Source organism: Schistocerca piceifrons, chromosome 2 (genome assembly GCF_021461385.2).
Source record: "Schistocerca piceifrons isolate TAMUIC-IGC-003096 chromosome 2, iqSchPice1.1, whole genome shotgun sequence".
In the NCBI taxonomy this organism is placed as follows: Eukaryota; Metazoa; Arthropoda; class Insecta; order Orthoptera; family Acrididae; genus Schistocerca; species Schistocerca piceifrons.
This window is the reverse complement of record NC_060139.1, coordinates 641,787,331-641,811,289: the sequence shown is the minus strand read 5'-3', so window position 1 is coordinate 641,811,289 and position 23,959 is coordinate 641,787,331. Positions and strand designations below refer to the sequence as shown.

The 23,959-nt window shown below is 38.7% G+C and overlaps 1 protein-coding gene across 2 annotated transcripts in view; it reads left to right on the top strand.

Moving 5' to 3' along the window:
• Positions 1-23,959, top strand: part of LOC124777523 — a 202,934-nt gene that overhangs the window by 16,297 nt on the left and 162,678 nt on the right. The window lies entirely within an intron of this gene.

Below are 23,959 nucleotides of genomic sequence, written 5' to 3'. Positions count from 1 at the left end.
ATAATTGTTTTTGTTCCCATATTGTCTGTTTCTATGGTAATCTCTGTCATATTCATCACTACGAAAATGCGATCTTTCTCTGTAACTATTATTACTCTGCCAGTGGTTGTCATATGGGTGGTGTCTGTTTTGGTCACGATTTGCGTTGTAAGAATAGACTTGTCGTGTCCAGTTATTGTTTCTGTCGTCACGGAATTGTGACGGATGTGACCTGTAGTGATTGTTTTCCTGTTTTCGCACCCCGTGACTGTCTGTGTCAATTTCTAAGTCTTGTAAGAGTCCCTGAAAAGCTTAAATGTCGTCTTTGCAACGCCCTGCCAAAATAATATTTCTTAAATGTTCAGGAAATTTCATTAACCAAATGTGGATGAGTTCTGAATGGCTGTATGGGTTTGAAAGATATTGATTCTTATGCAACATGTCTTCAAAATATTTGACAAGACTGGAAAATTCAGATTGTTCAAAGTGTTTCATCATCATGATGCTATGTTTTACTCGGTCTTGTGTAGCTTGAGACCAATATGCTGAGAGGAAGGCACGGTAAAATTCTCCTTCACTGTGGCAATCGTGAATGACCGATCGCATTCTTACAGCTGGTTCATTCTCTAAGTAGCCACACATAAATTCTAATCTGTGCTCTAATGACCAGTTGGGAGGAAAACAATGAGAGAATTGATGGAGCCACGCTTGTGGATGAATGTCGTTGCCAGAATTCTTAAATGTTTTAAATTTACGTGTAGTAATGAACAGCTTATAGTCAAAATCATCATGTCGGCGAATCGCATATCGGTCATTGTTACGTCGTTTCGGCGGTTCCATCTCAAAATTCGGTGTGCCTTGCCAATTTCTTTCATAATTTCCGAAGTGTCTTGTGTTATTATTTTGTGGTTGTTCCGTATTTCTAAGTCCCTCTTCCCGTGTTGGAGCGCGAGTGTCCTCTGAAATATGTAATTTTTGCATTACTTGTGCCAACTGATCTTGTACTTCCCTGATTTCTCTTTTGTGTTCCGTATTAATTTGATTCTTATTTTGTTTGAATTTCTTAATTTGTTCATACTCTTCTGTGTCAGTGATGGCTACAGGTCTTGTGTCATTCAGATCATCATCTACCTTTATAGATAAGTTAGTGAACTGATGCGAAAGTTCGGCTACTTTCTCCGATAGTGTACTAATTTCCTCAGTGTGTTTTTCTGAACCAAGTTTCAGAGTATCTACTGTGTCCTTTAAGTTTTCCTGAGTTTTTGCAAGTTGCGTAACCGAATCGGTAGACGCAACTGAGTCAATTTTAGCTTGCAAGGTGTTGTGATTTTCATGAACAATAGTTTGCAGTTCTTTTATGGCTGCTTCGTGATTCTGTAATGCATTTTCATGACACGAAAAAATAGGTTGGAAATGCTCACAAATTTGAGTTTTTACGTCATTACAGACATTTTGACATTTCGATTCGATGTTATGTAACTCAGTAGTTAAATCTTCACGTGTTTGTTCAAGCATGGTGTGAAGATTTTGTTCCATTGCGTCTAACTGTTGCTGTGTTTGTCTCTGGTGTTGTTCCATTGTGTCTAATTTTTGAAGCTTTTGCTGTGTTTGTCTCTGATTTTGTTCCATTGTGTCTAACTTTTGAAGATTTTGTTCCATTGTGTCTAACTTTTGAAGATTTTGTCCCATTTGTTTCTGATTTTGTTCAAGCGTTGTGTCTAACTTTTGTAGCCTTTGTCCCATTTGTTGCATTAACTGTAATAACAATGCACTGGTGTCTCAAACATGTTCCACAGTGCTTTTCGGCAGTGAAGTTGCACTGGCAACATTTACATTTTGACAAGCAGAAAATGTGTCTTGACTTATTTGCGAAAACGGTGAGGACCCAAAACCTGAATCTACAGTATTTGCAAAATTGTGTCCTGTCATTTCGGATTCCTTAGGCGAGCTGTTGCCGAACGATCGATCGATAATGCTTCCCTGTTCACTAATTGTTTCACTGCCTACGCCATTGTTTGCCGCCCGCTCCATTTCCCTATGCACAATTACCAAATTACTACTTTGAACATTAGTTAATTCATTACACGGTGGCGCTAACATACTGCTTTCGTCTTCGCTGTCATTTCTCAGTTTACTTTGGAGCCTAGTGTTAACGTTTTTCACACGCCATTATTGTCACAATATTTCACACGATAACACAGAAAAGCACAATTTGAAGAGCAAAAATAAGAGAACACATTAACATAGCACTGAAAAAATATCTAGTTAATTACACGCGCTGCTGACAAATACTTGGTGTAAAACTGCATGCATGCTACAACTGTTTTACTGTACCACAATGAAAGACTGCAACTACAAAGGAGATTCTCTCTACAATTACGCGCTAGCAATAAACAAAAGCTACACTAATTACACAAACTACAAGAAAAAAATCAGAAGATTCCAGTGAGATATCCTCGGCTAATGGTCGACATATGAAACGTCCCCTTTTTGAAGAATTATACAAGACTGTGCTTTGACTGACACATAATATTTTTTTAGCGCAACGCAATCTGACTTTCAAAAATCCCTACAAAAGAATGGCCCTGACTAACATTAACCTATACGTTTCACAAATCACTTACCTCACAAAAATATTGGTTACTCGAACTACTGCAATATAGCGAGCGCCACTACTGCCAGCTAAATAAAAGATTCTAACTACTGAGGGCACTAACTACTGATAGGCATAGTTAGCAAATGAAAGATTTTGATAGAGAACAAATGATGTATTTGCCTTAATAGTCATAATATATATATAGCAGTTCATGACATCCAGGCTTACAAATTTCGAAACTCCGCCATCTCTCTCCCCACATCCACCACTGCTGGCGGCTCACCTCCAACTGCGCAACGCTACGCGCTGTTCACATCCAGCTGCCGCTGCCCAACACTACAATGGCAGACAACAATGCAAACTGGACACAGACTGCACACAGCACAGCCAGTGATTCTCACACAGAGCGCTACGTGGCGTTACCAATAAGAAAACCTAAACAGCCTACTTACATAGCCCCCATGCTCCCCACAAAAAATTTTACAAATTGTTTTGGGCAGTGGCCAATAATGATTTGATAAAATTTTTCATAATTACAATAACAAAGATATCAAATGCACACACTTATTGATATATTGTTGGTCAAAAGCTAAAATTTTCTCACAGTCCACGAAGATAGTCCTGATCGTTCATCATAATAGTAATTACAGTTTTTTTCACAAAGTCTCATTAGTAAAAGAAATTGCACACAGAAGTAGTGGATTTCCATGCAGTCTTGAAGAAGTAGTGTTGTCCTTCCAACGGAAAGACAGTGCTGACTCTTGACCTGCAGACAAGTAATGGGCCACAACAGAGCAAACCCACAGCAGAGTCAGTCGAAGTTCGGAAGAATATTGGTAGGTAGGTCATCACAGAGTAGACCCACTGTAGTGCTTGTAGAGATTACGGTATTGGTGGGCCATCAAAGATGCAGACCCACTGTAGTCCTTGTAGAAATAATGGTATTGGTGGGCCATCAAAGATGCAGACCCACTGTAGTCCTTGTAGAAATAATGGTATTGGTGGGCCATCGAAGGTCCAGACCCACTGTAGTCCATGTAGAGACGGCCAGCAGCCATCTGTTGCGACTGTGCAGGTGCACAATCACCATCGAAGAGTCTTGCGGAGAATATAGCAAGTCCATAAACCACCACTTGTTCACTCACAAAAAATTTTTTTTTGAAATGTCCTTAGAACCAGCAATGCTGTTATCCTGTCCCTTGCTGAATTTTTAACACACGTGCAAACACTAACAGTCCCAACTTCTCACATACTGTGCATATATTATGGCCAACAGAAACGTGTGCAGTGAAATGATACTTAATTTGAAGAACTGGTTACAATTACAATTTGATAACATAAAAATACAATAACAAAGGTACAAAATACATCATTAAAACATAATAATACAGATAACATTTGTAGTACAGGATTTACAAAAGAATCGAAATAATATATACCTCAGTGTTACAGGAATTATGACATGAGTACATACATAAAAGATCAGAATAATTTTTGAAACATCAACTTCACACATGAACATTAAAACAAAACAGAATAAATAATGTTTAAACATCTTTACAAAGTAAATAACATATTATTAGAAAAATTCTACAACATAACAACATCAGCTAAACACATAAAGACAGGATGAACACAAATACACAAGGGTACACAAACATATAGCAGAATAATACAAAAGGAAAGAATAGGGTTTGTTGTACTGCAGTCCAACCCAGAACTTCATTCCATATATCTTTCCTCTTATTTCAACATTTGTTTCCACCAAAAAAATTCTATCCAAGCATGCTTTCTGTATTTATACGTTCACACATTTTTACCTCATTATTTATTTTCCATTATCTTACCTCACCATTTATTTCCAAGAAAATCCTACCTAAACCTGTTGTCCGTAAACCCTACTTTTTTGGTTCATATCCTCTTTCAAAATACTTTTTTTTGGCCAAACCATTTTCTTATAGCTTCTCAATGCATTTCTTCCAATTCATCACAACTCGTTCTCCCATATAGCCTGCCCCATCTTAAGCTAACTTAAACCTACTGAGCTCAGATGCTAAACTAAGGAACGAGGCAATGCAGCAGCACAAAACAATTAAGACAAACAGCAATGATAAAAAATACAAATGGAAAAGCAAGCAGCATAAATTAGCAGAGCAATTTCAATATTACAACTAATATAAGGCAATGTGCAGCAAACAATAAAAATAAATCATTAGTAAAACTGGCTTAACAGAATAACACAAAGTCAAATTCAGTAACACTATGCCTGGCAAACAGCAGCAGTAAATGCAAAAGCTTATATCTAAACATGACATAGCTCAAGCAGAAAAAATATTACACTAAAAATGGCCATGGCTAATACCTATGTCACATCTTAACACTATAGTGATGCATCACTGTAACTTGCTCTAGCAGACAAGTTACCAAGTCACTGACAAAAATTATGTATGCAAATCCTGTGAAGTGGAAATGTCTTTTTGTGCTCCCTCATTTTTTTGGAGTACATCAATCATAAAGTTATTTTTTACTGGATCTGTAGGCATAAAATATCTATATTAGTACATCTATAAAATTTTATTTTAACCAATGCTGCAGTGCAGCTAGAAACTAGATGTTAAACAAAATGAACAATTATATATATATATATATATATATATATATATATATATATATATATATATATATAAAGCAACATATGAAACGTCATTCACTAGGCAAATGGCTTCTCCAAAGGCAAAAAATTCTCTCAACTAGAAAGACAATAGATGTAAAATGTTTCTCATCATTTCATTAGGAATTTTAGTAAATATCATAAATTAAGAGCTCCACAGTGTAATCATATGTTTTCAAGTACGAGCGTGTCGTATTTGCGATGCTTTTTACAAAGGAATGTCAATAGCGAGGATAATGGCCTCTTTTCCTTTTTTTTTTTTTTGCACCTAATGGCTTTCTTTTGTCAGACGTCTACCTCTCAGCTGGGCGCCCAAAACGCATTACGCCAAGGTCACTTACCTTTCTTGCTGAAATATTTATGACGGCAGTTTCCACTACAGTGACAGTCTCATATAAAAATTTTCACAGGTCGAAAATTTGCGTTACAAATGTGTAGAAACAAAATCCTGTAAATATAACAGCGTCCAAAAAATTTTCGCCAGCATTGTGATACATTCACGCATATACACACATTTCATATCTCTTAAAGTACGATTCTTGGTTTCCAACAACCTTTTTCACAAACCAGAGTCCCTAACCACTACTCATTATTCCTTACCTTATTCGTCGACACTTCTTCAATATTTCATCATAACAGATACGTAGCATAATCAAATAACTCATATAGCATCAGCTTATTGATCATAAACATATGGCAACAGCATAATACACGTCATCATCGTAATAATAACATCATAAAACCTCAGCCAAATCTCAAAATCGTCGTAGCTTCCTCCAATAGTGTCAAAACCTAAAAAAAATTCTCTGCTCATGTCAAAAGTGTCATCTGCCTCAAACGTACTTTAAAAATCATGATCCCATACCAAATACATCATTCAAAGCTCTCATAGTATCACAATGGTTCCAAAAAAATATGAACAATTCACTAAGTACAGACAAAAATACAATTCCATAAGTATGAAGTTATCCAACTGTGTAATTGTGTAACCATCTGTCACTGACGTAGAAAAAAAATGTTTATCTCTCAGTTAAATGATCAGATAGCTGTGTAATTTGTGTGTTAGAGAAATATGGTACCGATGTGTAAATTTGTATAAGCAAATACCATATTAGCTAAGGCTCCTTGTGCTTGCCAAACACATGGTACACAAAGTAAGCGTGTACCCCCCTGAGGATCAATGTAATTATACCCTCAGGTGTTGCAGATTAGAGCAATGGAATGAAATGTATCACGGAAAAACTTCGTATCATTGTACTTCAAATATCTTTAAAAATAAATGTTTTAAGTACAAAATTAATCACTTAAATGCGTGTCCTGTAGCGCTAAATGTGCGTCTTGCTGTAAGATAATTCTGTGGAAGTATGGTAATTATCGTCCTCCGAAAGCTAAGTTCTGCAGAAGTCAATGTACTTACCCCATCATAAACGAAAGTGAAATGCTTTGTGTATAGATATCGTAGTTATTACGTACATTATTGTGATCAAGAAAGTACTATACTGTAAAGTATTATTGTGCTACGAAAAAGGCCCTCACATTGTAGCTTACTACTAAAACATGTTTTGCTTTCCAGAAGAATTCAGAAAAACTGTGCGGATATAAAACAGATACACCGCAAAAACAACATTGTAAATTGTCACTCATTAATAGTGTCGTGATATAATCGTGTATCTGTCAAAGAAACCAAATGCTAAGTCATCATTAATTCCACAGAAAGTACTTTAAATCCAGAATGTATTTTCAAGTAAACCAAAATGTTGCATTAAAATCTCATTAGCAGTACTGGTAAATGTTCTAAGTATGTGAGCCTTATAGTCGTTACGTAATCATGCAACTAACAAGGAAGAATGTACACACCCAATAACACTGTGTCGTCTGTTCACAATAACAATGCATTCATAATTTCTGTTTAAATAAGTTCTCTTGGTTCTTGACTGGATATTTAACTTCAAACATTGTTGCATATTAACAGATTCTAAGTCTGACAAAGCATACCAGTAATGTAAAGTGAAAAGTTATACGGCAAAGACAAAGTTAAAAAACAGATTATCTTTCAATAAACGGTTTTACATGTGAAATGTGGTGTAACCCTTTGCTCTTCCTAGTATGCAGAGTTTCAACTTTAACACACGGTAAAGAATACTGGAATTTTTCTCAAGGTTAGCGTCTATGTTATTTTTCCCTGAGCCAGCGGGCGCACGTGGCTGCCTGCAGTGCGAGTCATTGTCTGTTTCTTTGTTGGCGCGCATCGTTACTGGGATTAGGAGACCTAACTTCTACAAATTCACCTTGTCGAGAGTGCCCTGCTCTGTTTGGATCCCGCCAGTTCTGATGGAATTCAGGTCTGTCGTTTTGTCGGTAGTTTACATAGTTTCTTGTTTGTCGGTCATGTGGTGCAGAATTTATAGCGGAATCGTAACTTCGCGCTGAACTGTTGAGTCTGAAGTTATTCTGTCTCCCTTGATAATAATTGTTTTTGTTCCCATATTGTCTGTTTCTATGGTAATCTCTGTCATATTCATCACTACGAAAATGCGATCTTTCTCTGTAACTATTATTACTCTGCCAGTGGTTGTCATATGGGTGGTGTCTGTTTTGGTCACGATTTGCGTTGTAAGAATAGACTTGTCGTGTCCAGTTATTGTTTCTGTCGTCACGGAATTGTGACGGATGTGACCTGTAGTGATTGTTTTCCTGTTTTCGCACCCCGTGACTGTCTGTGTCAATTTCTAAGTCTTGTAAGAGTCCCTGAAAAGCTTAAATGTCGTCTTTGCAACGCCCTGCCAAAATAATATTTCTTAAATGTTCAGGAAATTTCATTAACCAAATGTGGATGAGTTCTGAATGGCTGTATGGGTTTGAAAGATATTGATTCTTATGCAACATGTCTTCAAAATATTTGACAAGACTGGAAAATTCAGATTGTTCAAAGTGTTTCATCATCATGATGCTATGTTTTACTCGGTCTTGTGTAGCTTGAGACCAATATGCTGAGAGGAAGGCACGGTAAAATTCTCCTTCACTGTGGCAATCGTGAATGACCGATCGCATTCTTACAGCTGGTTCATTCTCTAAGTAGCCACACATAAATTCTAATCTGTGCTCTAATGACCAGTTGGGAGGAAAACAATGAGAGAATTGATGGAGCCACGCTTGTGGATGAATGTCGTTGCCAGAATTCTTAAATGTTTTAAATTTACGTGTAGTAATGAACAGCTTATAGTCAAAATCATCATGTCGGCGAATCGCATATCGGTCATTGTTACGTCGTTTCGGCGGTTCCATCTCAAAATTCGGTGTGCCTTGCCAATTTCTTTCATAATTTCCGAAGTGTCTTGTGTTATTATTTTGTGGTTGTTCCGTATTTCTAAGTCCCTCTTCCCGTGTTGGAGCGCGAGTGTCCTCTGAAATATGTAATTTTTGCATTACTTGTGCCAACTGATCTTGTACTTCCCTGATTTCTCTTTTGTGTTCCGTATTAATTTGATTCTTATTTTGTTTGAATTTCTTAATTTGTTCATACTCTTCTGTGTCAGTGATGGCTACAGGTCTTGTGTCATTCAGATCATCATCTACCTTTATAGATAAGTTAGTGAACTGATGCGAAAGTTCGGCTACTTTCTCCGATAGTGTACTAATTTCCTCAGTGTGTTTTTCTGAACCAAGTTTCAGAGTATCTACTGTGTCCTTTAAGTTTTCCTGAGTTTTTGCAAGTTGCGTAACCGAATCGGTAGACGCAACTGAGTCAATTTTAGCTTGCAAGGTGTTGTGATTTTCATGAACAATAGTTTGCAGTTCTTTTATGGCTGCTTCGTGATTCTGTAATGCATTTTCATGACACGAAAAAATAGGTTGGAAATGCTCACAAATTTGAGTTTTTACGTCATTACAGACATTTTGACATTTCGATTCGATGTTATGTAACTCAGTAGTTAAATCTTCACGTGTTTGTTCAAGCATGGTGTGAAGATTTTGTTCCATTGCGTCTAACTGTTGCTGTGTTTGTCTCTGGTGTTGTTCCATTGTGTCTAATTTTTGAAGCTTTTGCTGTGTTTGTCTCTGATTTTGTTCCATTGTGTCTAACTTTTGAAGATTTTGTTCCATTGTGTCTAACTTTTGAAGATTTTGTCCCATTTGTTTCTGATTTTGTTCAAGCGTTGTGTCTAACTTTTGTAGCCTTTGTCCCATTTGTTGCATTAACTGTAATAACAATGCACTGGTGTCTCAAACATGTTCCACAGTGCTTTTCGGCAGTGAAGTTGCACTGGCAACATTTACATTTTGACAAGCAGAAAATGTGTCTTGACTTATTTGCGAAAACAGTGAGGACCCAAAACCTGAATCTACAGTATTTGCAAAATTGTGTCCTGTCATTTCGGATTCCTTAGGCGAGCTGTTGCCGAACGATCGATCGATAATGCTTCCCTGTTCACTAATTGTTTCACTGCCTACGCCATTGTTTGCCGCCCGCTCCATTTCCCTATGCACAATTACCAAATTACTACTTTGAACATTAGTTAATTCATTACACGGTGGCGCTAACATACTGCTTTCGTCTTCGCTGTCATTTCTCAGTTTACTTTGGAGCCTAGTGTTAACGTTTTTCACACGCCATTATTGTCACAATATTTCACACGATAACACAGAAAAGCACAATTTGAAGAGCAAAAATAAGAGAACACATTAACATAGCACTGAAAAAATATCTAGTTAATTGCACGCGCTGCTGACAAATACTTGGTGTAAAACTGCATGCATGCTACAACTGTTTTACTGTACCACAATGAAAGACTGCAACTACAAAGGAGATTCTCTCTACAATTACGCGCTAGCAATAAACAAAAGCTACACTAATTACACAAACTACAAGAAAAAAATCAGAAGATTCCAGTGAGATATCCTCGGCTAATGGTCGACATATGAAACGTCCCCTTTTTGAAGAATTATACAAGACTGTGCTTTGACTGACACATAATATTTTTTTAGCGCAACGCAATCTGACTTTCAAAAATCCCTACAAAAGAATGGCCCTGACTAACATTAACCTATACGTTTCACAAATCACTTACCTCACAAAAATATTGGTTACTCGAACTACTGCAATATAGCGAGCGCCACTACTGCCTGCTAAATAAAAGATTCTAACTACTGAGGGCACTAACTACTGATAGGCATAGTTAGCAAATGAAAGATTTTGATAGAGAACAAATGACGTATTTACCTTAATAGTCATAATATATATAGCAGTTCATGACATCCAGGCTTACAAATTTCAAAACTCCGCCATCTCTCTCCCCACATCCACCACTGCTGGCGGCTCACCTCCAACTGCGCAACGCTACGCGCTGTTCACATCCAGCTGCCGCTGCCCAACACTACAATGGCAGACAACAATGCAAACTGGACACAGACTTGCACACAGCACAGCCAGTGATTCTCACACAGAGCGCTACGTGGCGTTACCAATAAGAAAACCTAAACAGCCTACTTATACGTGTCTGTATTCGAAATATGAGCGTAATGGCCCCGTACTTTACTGATTTTTCGCCATCTTGTGAGTTTTCTAATTTAATTGACCGGTGAATACCGAAAATGATCCGCCTCAACATTCGATGGTGTTCTATTCTGGCAACACATCGGTTGTCTCCGTTGGCTGTGAAAAATTGATGTGAATAAATTGACTGATTAATTTTATCGACTTCTTAATCAATGAAGCAATAGGCCTATGATCAATGACGTTGAAATTTTGATTGCGTATGCAGTATGAGTCAGGGACTGTGATGATTATGATTTAATTGAACTCTTTCTTTGCATGGGACTGGACTTGACAACTGCTGAGGCTTCTTCGTCTGGGTTATACGCCCCAGAAATGTCTCAAGATTAAGCAGGTATCTATAGGAAGGTTACGACGCCAGTAAAGCAGAAACACCTGCACAGGGTGGACGACTGCCACAGCGGTTGACAATTGACCCTAAATGGAAATTAATGCAACGTATTGCTAATGAATAAGCGAAGAGATCCCTTACTCTTTGGCTGCAGAACTGACGATAAACCATCAGATGCTGTAACAAGTATAAAATACACAATGGCAACTATTCCGAGCGAACTAAAATACAGGGTATTTCACAATGTTTCGACTATTTTAAAGTGGGATAGCTCACAACCTGGTAGCTAAACAAACTTGAATACTTTACACGAGGTACAACATTTATTCAAGTTTACTTATGAAATAATACATCGGACAAATGACGACCATTCGCGGCTACACAATATCCGAGGCGTTTGAGCCTGTTTTTGAACACAACTTTCGTAACTGTTGGAGTCATTCTGAAAATTCCAGCGAGAATTCGATCTTTTAACTGTAGAAAACTGGAGAAATCTTCAGCGTTGGACACTTTTTCGTAACGAACGATGAGGGCTTATTTGTAAATTGCTATTCACACATTGGATGTTCTCGGGTGTTCGGACGATTTTCCGAGGCCCGATTGACTTTCGGTTCGAAGCAAGTTTCTTACCCGGTTCAATATTGTTCCACGAGCAGGAATTGGATACTGCGGACGAATCTTGAAACGCCTGCGAAAGGGACCTCCCACGCTCACGACAGATTCGCAGTAGCGAAAACAGCTTCGCACCGTGGACGTACGATGTTATTTTGACGGGTACAACATGACTATTGGCCCATATTTGGAGGAAACTTGGCACTCCACACGACTAATAGCCGGCGCTGCCGACGTTGTACCTTTCTTTTTTACCGATCGTTATTCAAATTTGAAATCATCAAAACATTTTGAAACACCTTGTTGTAGTATGACCGCATAATACTAGGCTGAAGCTCACTGAGATAATCACAACGAAATACAATTCACCAACGAAATAAGTCGTAAGATCCGTAACGAATTTTCAATCTGCAGCGGAGAATGCGCTGATACTAAATTTCCTGTTAGATTAAAACTTTGTGTGGAACCATGACTCGAACGTGGGTCCGAGCCCTGGTCAAGAACACAGTTTTAATCTCCCAGTAAGTTTAGAGTTGCAGATTATTTTACATGTTACTTAATGTTACTCCATCGGGTTCTACAAATTATGTGAAAATTACAAAATATGCGAGATCTCGCCGCAGTGACGACTGGTGGAGCCCCAGACACTCGCATATGTTACCCAATAAACGTACCCACGTGCTTGTTGCTGCCTGCCGGTGCATGTCAGCGAGGATGGGCCGTATAAACTCACGTACCTCACCTGAACTTCGAAGCTCTGACGTTGCGCTCCTGCACTGTATACAAATTTTGAAAGGAATGACTTATGTGGGGAGAGGTTGGTTGGCCAAAAAGTAAGTACCCAAGGCATCAGGCAAAAGCAGACTGTATTGTTGAGTGCCTAGTGGAGAAATCGTGACACTTCCGACTTACTTTCCTGTTTCAGTTAAACAGAGGGGTGATAGCAGCGGAGGCAACCACAAACATTTGCACCGTGTATGGGGGCTATGCCACTGGACAGAGTACGGCAAGAAAATGGTTTTCTCGTTTTAAGGAGGACCGTTTTGATATTCTTAAGTCTCTACGAACAGAAAGACCCTCAGGTTTTGATGAAGATCGTTTCAGTGCATTAATCCACAATGACCCACGTCAGTGTATTTGAGAACTGGTAGATGTGATGAACTGTGATCATTCCATCATCGGGTGACATTTTAATGCAGTGGGAAAGGTCAAAAATCGGGTGTATGGGTACCACATGCTCTAAGCGAAAATCACAAAAATCTGTGGTCGTATGTGCGTGTCTGCTTGCTCATCATCAATTAGCTCGTGAACAACAACGGACTTTCCTCTTCTGTATCATTACTGACGATGAGAAACTGTGTCTTTATGCTAACATAAGGAAAAGAAAGGAATGATTGAGCCCAAACAAAGCAGCAACTCCCAGTACAAAGACCTGCACGCATTCATAAAAGATGATGGTATGCGTCTGGTGGAATAGCGACGGTGTGCTGTACTAAGAATTACTTCCCAAAGGTGTAACCATCACTGCTATCATTTATTGTTAACAACTGAGACGTCTTGCAGACGCAAAACGACCAGGAAGACTGCGTGAAGAGATAATGCCCGCCAGCATTCTGCTAGACTGTCAAAAAACGCTACACAGGTGTCGAGTTGGGAAGTCATTCCGTACCCACCTTATTCACTTGATATTTTTCAATTTGTCCACTCTCTTTCGAACGTCGTTCAAGGAACTTCCTTTCTGGATGAAAATGCACTCCGTACATGGCTCAACGAGTTCTTCGCCTCAAAACTACGTGCTTTCTATAGTCATGCAATCGAAAAGTTACCCCAGCATTAGCAGACTGTTGTAAATATTGTAGGAGAATATTTTATTGATGACTAAAGTATCTGTTGTGTTTAAACTTATGGAGAAACACTATGAACTTAAGCACCAACCTAATACTTCGCCGGCCGGAGTGGCCGTGCGGTTCTAGGCGCTACAGTCTGGAGCCGAGCGACCGCTTCGGTCGAAGGTTCGAATCCTGCCTCGGGCATGTGTGTGGGATGTCCTTAGGTTAGTTAGGTTTAAGTAGTTCTAAGCCTAGAGGACCGATGACCTCAGATGTTAAGTCCCTTAGTGCTTAGAGGCAATTGGTTTAGATGACCCAACGATAGACAGACAGCCGTCGAGTAAAACAGAAGTAATTTCTGGCGTTCCCCAAACTAGTGTTATAGATCCTCTGCTGTTCCTGATGTATATAAAGGTTTCAGGAGACAATCTCAGCAGCGGTCTTACGTTGTTTGCAGATGATGCTGTGGTTTAGCGACTCGTAGAACTGTGAATGGATCAAACCAAATTGCAAAATGATTTAGAACAGGTATTTGTATGGTGCGAAAATTGCCAGTTGACCTCAAATAATGAAAAGTGTGAGATCATCCACATGAATGCTAAAAGGAATCCGTTAAACTTCGGTTACACGATGAAACAGTCAAATCTAAAGGCCGTAAATTCAACTAAATTCTTAGGGATTAGAATTTCGAACAACTTAAACTGAATAGAACACACAAAAATACTGTGGGGAAGGCAAACCAAAAACTGTGTCTAATTGGCAGAACACTTAGAAAATGTAACATATCTACTAAAGAGACTGCCTACACTATGCTTGTCCGTCCTCTTTTGGAATACTGCTCTCAGTCTCGGGTCCTTACCAGACAGAATTAACAGATATATCGAGAAAGCTTAAAGAAGAGCAGCACGTTTTGTATCATCGCGAAATAGGGAAGAGAGTGTTACTGATATGATACAGGATTTTTGGTTGACATCATTAAAACAAAGGCGTTTTTAGTTGCGGCGGAATCTTCTCACGAAATTTCAATTACCAACTTTCTCCTCCGAATACGAAAATATTTTGTTGGCGCCGACCTACATAGGGAGAAACAATCATCATAACAAAACAATGGAAATCAGAGCTCGCACGGTTTGATATAGGTGTTTGTTTTATTGTGAAGGTGCTACCATGAACCCTCTGCCAAGCACTTTAGTTTGATTTGCAGAGTATCCATCTAGACGCAGAGCTTATTGCACCAATTGTAAACTTTCCACACTCTTGAGTAATTAAATGACGCGTGTAATTTATCTTACGTTTTCTTCAGTAATTGTATCTAATCTGAAGAGTTTCGTACCTGCAGAGTGCGAATAAGTGTAGTACTGGAAGTTATTACACCAAAGAAATAAGTTGCGCTCATAACGATCGAAAGTAGAAAATGTCTGAATTTATTAACTGATGCTGAGTAGTTAACGAAAATGTTATAATTTTGAACTGAAATGTAACAAAACTGATGTTGTTTTGTGAAATTCGCCGACTTGTATCTGAGCAGAAGTTATGAAACTGATTATACTGAGAAAAATATGAATTAACGTAATAACTACCGAACTTTTTGTGAACGGTGATTAGTAATGCACAGGGGAGCTTGACTGAAATAGGAAGAATTTATAAAACGCTTGAAAGTTAATTTGCATTGAAATGATAAGTCATTTACTAATTGGGACTCAAAAATGGTTCAAATGGCTCTGAGCACTATGGGACTTAACATCTATGGTCATCAGTCCCCTAGAACTTAGAACTACTTAAACCTAACTAACCGAAGGACATCACACAACACCCAGAATTGGGACTCGTAAAGCAAAAATGGAGAACCGTTATTTCACTATAATCATTACTATATTCAAGTTTTACCAATCACTTCTTTTCAATAAACTAAATCCACTGCCAGAAACGCAATAACCCAATACATAATAATCAGCTGCAATGGAATCAGGCAACGCCGAAAGTACAAAAGCCAAGACTCACACAACATACGGATGAATACAGATACATAACACTTTTGAAATAAATTACGTACGGTGGTGTTGCCAGAATAACAGACTTTCTGAAGAAAGGTAATGAAAGAAGTCAAATTTGCAAAATTAGTCAACACTGTCATTTAAATTGTGAAGTTTCTCTTTTCATTGAGCTAAAAAAATTCAAAGTTTGCTGCTTGGTTTTTTCATGAACTTAAAATGAAATCTTTTCTCTTATGTGACATTCGGTTATTACAATGATAGGAACTGGGTCGAACTGCTGGTAGTGATGACTTGGGATAATTATTGACATTGAATAAATGTGAAGTTAACAAAATATCCATAGTGTTCAGTTGCTGATTCCAATGCACAGGCAAATCTTATATATTTCTGTTTTTCTGAAATGGTAGAGTAGTTTGAACGGTGTGATAATTTGATGAGGACAACTGCTAGGCAGGCTCTTCATTCAGATCAGAATTAAATACATTTGGTTGCATGGTACTCTTCTGCCTTAATACTCATGAACTCTTCTCAAACAATAATTGCACTGTGGCCCATGCGATTACTCTTTGCCTTCATACTGCCTAGCCCAATATTTTCCCCCACGAATATTACACACTAAATTCAGCGCGCACTTTCGCAGTTATTAATGTCCACTCGCAACTCTCTACGTGCTTCTACATTCTACACGACATTATTTTTAAGTGATTTGCCAGACATTAGCTTTACAATATTCCAATTAATGAGTATTGACAATAACATGACAAAATACACACAGTTTTAATCCGAAATTAGTAACAAAATGTGAAGTTCATTAGGTACTATGTTGTGCGTAAGGTAAAGATTGAGCTGCCATCTACTATATGGCCTGCTCTTAGCCAACACGCAACGCGATCTGCCGAGAACAAGGGGACACAACCCTTATTTGTAACTTTTGCTCTGCCTGTGACGTCAGACTGTTACTTTTCCGATACTCATAACCAAGCTGCTTTCATGAGTCACAACAGTAACACGCATTATACACATTCGAACCCTTCTTGTCATAATTTTAGTACGCTTCTGTCTGATACAGAGTGTGTTTTTCTGTAAGGACTATTTATTTTCTCCCTCCGAGCAGGGTCAGAGACGAGTCTCATCCTACTCTTGCCAAGGGATGTCTTTGCTCTCAAACTGCGTGTTACTTCTTACCGTCGACAGCAGTTATCCTACAATAACCAAACGGCTTATTTAGATGTTGTAGCATCAATAAATTGTAAAATTCCAGTGGTGTATTTTGAGATCTGTTCTATGAAAAATTATGCTTTTAATAAGCTTAAGAGATTACGTAACCATAGATTCGGAATCGAGAGTGTACAGGGAAACAACATGTAATGCTACGTCTCAAAGTGGCGTACAAAGGACATGTTCGTACGCTTATTGGATATTGCTCATAAATCGTGAGACCTTTAGCAGGTGGTACTATAATAGACGAGACTGACGTGATTCGACGAACAGCGGTGCACTTCGTTAAGGGATCGATTACGAGAGGCGTTCAATAAGTAAAGCAACGCTTTTTTACTCGGTCAGTTTCGGCTGAAAAAATGAGTAATTTGTTGTGGAACTTCGTGCAATGTTCCCGCTTCAGCACCTACAGTTTCATGAAGTCCCATAAGGTGGCGGCGCTACATACAGCCTTCAAAGTGGCGTCTGCAAACGGAGGTGCATTCCAAGCACAGAGCTGTCAATGAGTTTCTTTTGGCGGAAAACCAGAGCATCGCAGATATCCCTAGCGCTTGCAGACTGTCTACGGAGATCTGACAGTGAACAAAAGAAAGGTAAGTCGTTAGGTGAAGCGTCTGTCATCATCGCAATCTCGCACAAACCTGTTCGATCTCCCGTGTGCCTGGCGGCTGTACGCAGCTGTGACTTCTGCAATGTTGGAATGTGCGAACATTCTCATTCGAGGTAATCGACTGTTCATAATCAAGCTCCGCGCTGCTCAGATGGATCTCTGTTGGTAGTGCTGAATACTCGTCCACCAGTTTGGGGTGCTCAAAGGCTTGTGCCTGCTGGGTTACTCGCCGCCTAACAGAAGACAATTAAGAGCAACGAATTACCATCCGTGCGGAATTTATTGAAAGTTACGAGGCTGATCGTGACAGTATTTTGTCGAATATCCTCAAAGGCGATGAGACACGGGTTCATCACTTCTAACTGAAAACAAGACGGCAATCTATGCAGTGGCGGCATACGACCTCTCCTCCGAAGAAAAAGTTCAAAGCCACGTCCTCAGTCGGTAAATCATGGCGACGGTCTTCTGGGACTCTGAAGCTGTTATTCTGTTTGATGTCCTCCTCATGGTGCAACTATCAACTCTGAAGTGTATTGTGGTATCCTCAGGAAATTGAAGAAACGACTTCAGCGAGTTCATTGCCACAAAAATGCAAACGAACTTCTTCCCCATTACCACACAACGCCTCAGACAAGTTTGCGCATCTTAAAGGAGCTCATAAAACTTCGTTGGACTGTTCTTCCTCATCCATCCTACAGCCCGTATCGCGCACCTTCCGACTTCCATCTGTTTGGCCCAATAAAGGGTGCGTGCACTTCGCAGGAAGCAGTATATGGATGATAGGGAGGTTCTAGTGCAGCAAGACGTTGGCTCAGACGTTGACCAGTAGATTGATGCCATTCCGGTATACAGGCCCTCCCAATAAGATGGCATAAGGCTGTCGAACTGAACGGAGATTATGTCGAAGAATAGGGATTTGTAGCCAAAAGAGTGGGAATAATATGGTGTCCTGGAATCCTACAGAAAACATCCCGCTTTCAGAAAAATAAGTACTGCATTATTTATTGAACGCCCCTCGTAGTAACAGAGAGATTGTCGAGATGCTCAACAAACTCCCTGAGCAAATACTACTGTTTGCTGCTGATATTCTAAGAGCGTTAGTCTCAGGAAGAGTCGGGCAACAAATAACCTACTCCAGTACACGTTTCTCGATAAGATCATGACGAGAAATTAGATCTCATAAGAAGGTTCAGCGACATTCGATCTTCCCGACCTCCCTTCGTAACTGGGACAGAGCAGGCGAGAAATAATAGTATCTTCATAGCCTCTTTTCCACACTGTAAAGTGGCTTTCAGAGTGTAGATGTAGGCCGTAGTGTTTGAAATGTTTCCTGTTAATTTTACTCGCTGAAAATGTAATAAGAACTTGTTTGTTTGTCACTGGTATATAAGGCAATGCGATGTCACATTCGAACAAACTAAACTCGTATTTGTGGTATTGTGTCGTGTATACGTGCGTTAGTAGAGAACTGGAAAGAATTTTGTTAATCGACGACTTGAGCCCGAAGTAAACTGACGTCTCGTAGATGCAGTTTCGTCGCCAATCCTTTCAGCGTCTCTCCCACGTTGTAGCGACATACAAATTCTGAAACTAGTAGTTACTATTATAAAAAAAACTATGAGGAATAATGTTGAACACTGAGTCTCACCTAATATTCTCCTTTGGTAAGCAATATTTTGTTATTCCACTGTGTTATGCAATACTTTTAGTGTCCGAATAGCTATTAAAGCAGAAAAAATATCTAACCTACTCTAGCTGCCGTCTTCACCGTAACACAAAAGCAAAAAATGAAGCGAGACGCTGCACGTTGTTTTCAAGGCAGATTGGGCGGGGCCTGCCGCCATAAAACATTAGCAGACTACTGTTTACAGTTGCTTCTTGTTCATTATTTTTGTCGAGTGTACGCAACAACTGTTTGAAATACTAAAAGTGCTTACACGACCATCAGGAAGGAAATATCGAACGTTTTTTTCTGTTCTTAAATGCGTATTTGCACTAGTAACACGACATATTTTGTCTCGTTAACGTAACTTGTTTTTGTTGATATATTTCGAATAACCAAGAAGAGAAGAAAGTGATGTGAAAAGAATGCTTTCATGATCCATTTGCTTCCACTTTTACTGTATTTGTATTGACAGCGGAGGAACGCTTCGTTGCTTACTGTTTTTTTTTTTTTTTTTTTTTTTCGTTACATTTTCAGCTTTCAGTTCGTATGCAAAACATTTTTAATGTTCACGTTTGTAAAAAAACCTACTACATGTTCTTTGCTAGTCAATAAAAGTGTGCAATGAAAAAGGAAGCAAGGCATGCCATCATATGTTGTGCATGTCTACAAATTGATTGATTCTTGAAATGTCAAAGAAACAGAGCTGCAGTGGTATACTTTCATACAGAGTTGAGTTTTGGTTTTATTAGATTGTCAGTGCTTTACTAACACTGTAGTTTACACATCTTCTTACTTTGAAAGCTTACCGAAGATGCATCATTCAGGGTGTAACCAATAATAGCAATTTCAAGGTAAAACGCAATACAACTGCGTAACCTGTGCAACAATACTCCTACCTTTCTAACAATAGCCTATTTTCTTCTTTTCCCGGAATATTTCTTGCTAGTAACTCTTGTCAGTTTTTTCAGCAATATCCAAACGTATCACAATTGGAGTTTATGTCTGCTTTGATCACCTGCTTTTTATTTTGAATTTCATTTTGAAACACTCAAACTATACAAGTCTATACTATGCTTTATGACGTTCCAATACCTAGTCAATTAGTTTCTTGTTTCATGTATCATTTGAGCTATAAATCGTAATGATATGGAACAAGTCATATTTATTAATATCAGTTTCTTTTGTAAATATGCCTCCATGCTGATCATTTATTACTTTTCTTGGTTTTTAATTAAAGACAGACAAATGTTAGTAATTCCTACAAGTCACCATTTGCACATTACAATAATAGACGTCTTCTGCGTAAAAGGAGGCGCTGTCAAAGAGAAACGTGTTCAGTTCAGTTCCTGTAAGGCATTTTTGGTCACTGGGTAAGTGATCAAAACTTTTATTGTTGCATTGTGTACCCCTGTTCCTGTTACAGATAATGAGGCGTAATAAAGTAATTTTTTGTTCTAGTATTGTAATCATGAACATCATTGTTCCTGTTGAAGTTCAATGGATTATTTAGAAAAAACTTCATGAGGGAATAACTATTCTGCAAGTAGGATAGACTGCTACTCATAGACCCAGCAGCACTGTGTTCATATAGGTTTCCGGCCAAACTCTTCTTCAGAAAGGAAGCAAAGCGCGCCCACTCTTTCTCTCTCTCTCTCTCTCTCTCTCTCTCTCTCACACACACACACACACACACACACACACATTCATACAATTACACACACAAAACTCCCACAATGTCCGCTGTCTCAGGCTGTTCTAGCCGGAATTTTTTTTAAAGAGGGAGAAAATGTGGACAATGAATAATTATCAGCAGGAGGAATTTAGGGTGTGAGATGCTGCATCAACAATCAGCGCGGTCACATAGCCGTGTGTTGTGCCGGGACGAGACCGTTGATACAGTGTAACTCGGATGTCGAAGCGTTTGCGGTTTAGAAGGCAATGAAAAACACAGGAAAGAATAAAAGTAAACAGCGCTAAAATAGTTCATGTTTGCAACACAATATATTGTTTGCTACACGTACGAATGAAACTTTAGAATACGATCGGATCGATAAGTACACCAGTAAACGACGCAAGATGGCATTTTTGATGAAACTTCTTCGTCCGTTACAGCAACATCACGGGGAAGTACCACCGCAGTGAACCATGGAGATTTAAATGCGGTGAACCTAAGGTTTGGGGCTATGTAACTGGCAGACGTCAGCTTTAAGTTGGTGAATTAATGCTCTTAGCTTTGTGACTTGCAATGTCTTTGTTTTATACTTTCGCCACACGGTTCCACATACAAATTCACAAAGGTGATATTACATGTTGATGCTGAATTCTGTAAACTTTCTAAGTGTTGGAAGTTCGCCTGCTTAGTTAAGTGGTAACGTGTTTGCCTACCATGCAGCGGGCCGTGGTTCGATTCCCGGCCGGGTTGGAGATTTTCTCCTCTCGGGGCGCGATTGTTGTGTTATCCTTATCATCATTTCATCACCGACGCGCAAGCCGCCCAGTGTGGTGTCACCTGAGGTAAGACTTGCAACCCGCCTGCCGAACTTCCCCGGATGGGGCCTCCAGGCCAATAATGCCGCATGATCATTTAATTTTTTTGTACCTTAGAAGGAATAATGCTTAAATTCTATGCAGGACCGTGTTGCTAGTTGCAATACCACAAACGTCGTAATTATGTCTTTCCCTTTTTACTAGATATTTGGTAAAATACGAATGTTATATTGTAGCGGATTCTTTCTATCATTCAGAAGAGAACTGTACGATTTGCTTAATTTCAACATCTATATGCTTATTTTAATTAAAGAAAATCACATCTGAATCTGTCGATTACAGGCCTTGCAAGAAATAATATTTCCTCAACTATTTTTCGTAATGTTTCTTGAGTGATTGTTAATGTAATTTGAGCATTGCTTTTCTTTTCTGTAAACACTGCATATTAATATTTTTTAGATCTTGAAATACCATCCAACAACTCTGTGGATGGAAAAAAATCCCTGATTGAAAACATTTTCCATCCGCTGATTACTTTTCCTATTCGTGATTTATTTACGTAAATATCTTCAAAAAGGCACGCAGTAACTTCATAATGACGTATGGACTCAATACATATTTCATGTGGACTCTTCAAGACTGGGTGCAGAAGTGAACATTCAAATTAGTATCATTTCAATATTATAACGTTCATGGAGGTTCTTAGCAATGCGGTCGCCGACTTTTCCCGGTCGCTGGCCATCGGCTACCATGTAGTGACCTAGGGACGGTAAAAGCTGACCGGTTAGAACCGACATTTTTAGGTATTTGTTTTGTCTCAGTTATAACAGGGATTTTTCATTTTGTACTAACAACGTAGTAAGAAAATGAAATATCAATTAGCCGTAGCCGCAGCGCTAAAATATTTTGTTTTTAAATAACCATTTTTGAAAAAGGAAATAATTTTTCATTTTTAGAATTTGCATCGGTTTGAAATATTGCGTTATTATAGACAATAGAAAAAGCTATCAATGCTATTTTAATAACAGTACCGACAGAAACTAGGAAAAAACATACAGTATAAAGAATTGGTACAAGATTGCCGAGACACCAATGTCCCAGTTGCCGTGCTTCAAGGTACTCGTGTACATGCAGTCTGCAAGACTTGTCCCACCTGGTCTATACGGTAGTACGATTGATCTGTCCGCCATCTCTGTGAAATAATGAAAAAGGGAAGAAATCATGGTAATAGTAATAAATCATAAACTTTACAACAATTCATTCATAGTAGACAACAGGAACAGAAAGTAGCAGATTTGCTGCCTGCATCTACAAAATATGCCATAATCTGCTTATAGCCCTCGGAAACGGACAAACTAACACGAAAAACTGAGTTCTTCTACCTCAGTTTTCACGCTTCAGCACTGACTATTCGTAATGTCCAAGTAGTGATATTAAATCCCAATTACAACATGATTTTGCAACCTCTTACAACTTTTCTGAGAAAAGCGGTGAACAGAGGACGGACTAATTCCCCTTCATTTACCTATTAATTTTGATATTTTGATTCTATGTATCTTGAAACTCAGAGAATTAAAAGTTTTCAATCTTTGTTAGCTTTCTATGTTTATTTCAAGAAGTAATAGGAATAAAAAATCAAAAGAGTATTTCAGAAACCAGTTATTTTGAGCGGTTTAAAGAGTAAGATTAAATCGGATGGAAAAAAGATGATAAAACCGAAAACCGTTTGTTCCAGCAATAACCACCATACCTATAGTGACTTGGACTGAGCATCCACAGGTAAAACATTGGACCGAACAGTCACGAACACGTGCGTTCGACTTGTAACAAACAGAATTTCTTTAATACATCGATGAACACTTATCGTTCTATATTCAGATAACTGATTCCTGCTTGCTTGACTTCACTCAGGCGGAAAAAGACAGCCAAATGTCAATGGATACTTTGAAATACTACAAGATAATCAATGTTCTTGTCCAGTCCTCCGTTTGTTATGACCTTATTATTGTCGAATCATAAGACTCGAATCCTCTTTTTTTTTTCATCCAACCCATAAACAAACATGAAACGGCCTAAGGCCTGGATAGATTAGGAGCTAGATAATTGCACTACCATGTGCATTCCACCGATTACGGAAAGTGTGGCTAAGATGTTGCCTCATTTCTGTGATAAACTGGGAAGGATTCCATCAAACCAAGAGCAGACTGAATTTTGCATCACCAACGTTGCGTACGCTATTTTTTCCTGTACCATATTCTCGATGAAATGCAAATAATTTTCTCCTGTCACTCATCCCTCCTATGTAACTGGACTTAACGACAATGTCAGTGATGACGCCCTGCCGCATACTGGTAACAGACGACATCAGAATTTCGTTTTAACTGTATTAGAACATTGATGGCTATAATGTGA